The 3,432-nt window shown below is 43.5% G+C and overlaps 1 pseudogene; it reads right to left on the bottom strand.

Annotated features, from left to right (window-relative positions):
* Positions 1-864: 864 nt before the first annotated feature.
* On the bottom strand, positions 865-2,856 carry LOC135529658 (pyrroline-5-carboxylate reductase 1, mitochondrial-like; annotated as a pseudogene).
* Between the last annotated feature and the right edge of the window lie 576 nt (positions 2,857-3,432).

Here is a 3,432-nt window from a genome sequence, read left to right as displayed (position 1 = left end):
TGCTCCTTCTACAAACTGAAAAACAATGTTTTCCCTCCCTCAGTCAGGCTAAAATGATTAACATACTAAAGCTGTAATATAATCTCTCAATCAAGCAAAGAAAATAGCCAGAAAATGAAGAGATAAACAACAATAGACAACAGGGACCTTTGCTGTTTAGCAACAGACCAAAATAGTTCCAGTAAGACTGTACATAATGTATGACGGAACATATAGGCACACATTCTATGAAACAGAAGCTATAGATAGCTAAGCACATAAGACATCCAACTCCACATCTGTCTCTGTGTTTCTACTGAAAGGAGTGGGCGGCCCAGGTAACCTAGAGGTTAAGTATGTTCCAGCAGTAACCGATAGATACCTGGTTCAAGTCCCGAGCCGACTAAGTGCAATATCTGTTCACGTGGCTTTGAGCAAGGCACTTGACCATAATTGCTCCTGTAAGTCGCTCTGGATTAGAGCATCTGCTAAATGGCTCAAATGTAAAGGAATTGTGACCTGTTGTTCATCACCATGTTGGTCCATCTTAACTGTCTATGTTCGTCTTCTTCCCCCGGCTCACCTCCTCTTTTCTCCTTCATCTGCACTGATATGACAACACTGGACAGGAAAGCCATAATATCTATTAGAACTTGCTTTTACCTGTCCAGATGTTTCTAGTCAGTGAACATGGAAAGAGAGCAGGAGTAGTGTCCCTTCACCCTACATCCTGCTGTTTAAGTTTATCCTCACATTTACGAAGCTGCCATTTTATGCCCTCCTCTCAGCTGGCATGCTATAACCATAACAAATGTTTTAGGGGTTGAAATAATATGTCTCATGGGCGTTTCATTCTTTGAGGGTGTCTTCCCTGGGGCGTATCACTAGAAGCAAAAAGATGAAAACAGGGAGGAACTACCTGAACTTGTCCGCTAAGAAACTTGTTTTTGTTGCAAAATGTTTTGATATGGTCTGCAATGCACTAATGAATTCACCACTGTTCTGTGATCAGAGCCACTCAGTTCAATTACTTGTTATGCCTGGGGTTGCTGCTGTTGAACAGGCTGATCCCAGACCCCGTCCGGACGCCCACCCCTGTTCCCACCCCTGGCTGCTGCAGAACCTTGTCCAGCGTAGTCTTCTTGATGGCCGCAGGAGAGATCTTCTCCTGGTCAGCCAAGAACTGGAGCTCCCTGATTGAAAGAAACAAAGAAAGAAAATAAATGTACATGACCTTTTACTCTTAACAGAGGCTGTTATCCCGAGTGACAAGTCAAATATTCACACACTGACACTCCCGTTTGAGCCACATCATTTAAAAGAGATGGGACTTTGCTCATGGAGTGTTTCTACTATCTGTTAGTTACAAAAAGTTCAGACATATGCATCTAGCACCCTCTGCTGTCTAAACAATAGCATCCAGCCATACAACAGAGCACTATGATACAGACATTAAACAAACATTCAAATGATTATCATTTTTACACAAAACATATGTCTGGTTTCCTGAACCCAGATTGAGCCCAGTCCTGGACTAAAAGCACACTCAATGGAGAATCTCCAATCAAAAGTGCTTGTAGGTTGGTTGAATCTGGGTTGGGGAAACCCGACCCATAGCCTAACTGACATAGTGCTACATCAGTCTTATGTGGTTAAATCAAAAAGCCACATTTTGTTAAATGCTATGTCCAGAGACCTACTGGCCTCACCATACCACCAGCCAGGGCTTATCCACAAAGATCCAACATATTGAATGTTGCAGATAGAAATGTAACACAGACTTGACAGTTCTTTATCCTTCACAACAGGGGATCATGTCTACTCTACCACGTAGATTTCTATCTGCACATTCCAGTTTGATTTCCAGGGCACATACTTAGCCTAGTCCTCGACTAAAAAGCATTTTCTATGGAGATTTCCATTGGAAGTGCTTTTTAGTCCAGGAAACTGTCCCTCTGTAAAGTGGTGCCCAGCCTACCTGGTCCTAATGCAGGAGGCCTCCACAGCGTTGATGAGCAGGGCGCGGAAGCCCCCACTCTCCATGACGTGCAGGGCGTGAATGGTGGCGCCCCTGGGGAGCAAACGTTGTCCTTCAGCTGGCCAGGGTGCTGCTCCGAGTCCAACAGCATTTTGGCTGCTCCCTATGGGAAAGACAAAATAGAGACATGAACATACTGTGGTGAATTTGGGCGTAGCCTCGACCGGAGAACTGGAACCCGGGTCCCTGTGAGGGACAGTAACACATCTTAACTGTTACACCAAGAGATCCAAACCCATTGACGAGGTTGCTAGGTATACCAAGATTGCTTCAATACGGTACACTCTACAGTCAAGCAAACATTTGCAAGGCTCATGGTTATATGATGTCAAACTCAAGAGAATAACTCTCCACATTTTTGCTCAGATGCAATAGATTTCTTTCAAGATGTTTACAGATCAAAATCTGATGTATAATAAAAAACGAAAACATTCACAAGCAGTCCTCAAAAGAGATTTCTGACTGAGATTATATTCAGGGCTTGCCTGATTGTCAGTCTCGGTTCAGCATCTACATTCCCCTCATTGTACTCTGTGTCATTTGCCAAAGATAGCTGTGGGAGTTATCGAATCAGGATCAAATCCTCTGATCTCCTCAAGCTCATTAATGACACAATGTTCATATTTGAAGAAAGACCAGTCTCTTTGGCAAATGACAATGTGTACAAGGAGTGTAATGTTACAGAGACTGGTACCAAGACTAATTCAGGACTAGATGTTCAGAGAATGCATGTAGATGAAGTTCTCACCAGCAGGGCCTGTGCTCCAAGCCGTATAGCCAGTCTTCTGGGCAGACCCATTTTAACCCCCGTCAGCAAGCGCTTCCACAGCTGTAAATGCCTATAGGGAGACAAAGACGAACACACACTTATCATATGCACACTCATCACATGTATAAAAACACAGTTCAAAATGGGCTCTAGAGATTATAGAAGAGAAAAGAGTTAACAGAAATGACTAGCCAGCCAGTAGTTTAAACGGGCATAGTAGGCGTTCTCCTAGGAGCTAGGCAAGGTCCAGTTCTTATAACCAATTACTTGCATGGTCGATCATGAAAATAATGAGCTAAAATAGCTTTACAAGCCAAAGGTATGGTTGTAGCCCACTGGGCTAACCTAGGCATTAGCTTGGGGAGCTAGTCTTCTGGTGTCAGGAGAGGTCAGTCATCCCACAAGCGGGGTTTACTGAACCACCTCAGTTACAGTGGCAGACATGCAAAGCACTATTCAAAAAAAGCACATCAGAGTTATCTTGTTGCAGGTGCGTGGGTATAATGTGGTATCTTAAAAGAAAGGAGAAACCTGCACACTACTCCTGCTCGTACTGTATCCCTTTTAATCACAGTTTATTAAAGCATGTCGGCCTCTTGGCCTTCAGAGCTTTTTTGATAGTAAATGTAAAATAGAAACTACAACA

This window comes from Oncorhynchus masou, unplaced genomic scaffold (assembly GCF_036934945.1).
Source record: "Oncorhynchus masou masou isolate Uvic2021 unplaced genomic scaffold, UVic_Omas_1.1 unplaced_scaffold_11979, whole genome shotgun sequence".
In the NCBI taxonomy this organism is placed as follows: domain Eukaryota; kingdom Metazoa; phylum Chordata; class Actinopteri; order Salmoniformes; family Salmonidae; genus Oncorhynchus; species Oncorhynchus masou.
The sequence above is the reverse complement of the archived record's forward strand: the minus strand, read 5'-3'. Positions and strand labels throughout refer to the sequence as shown.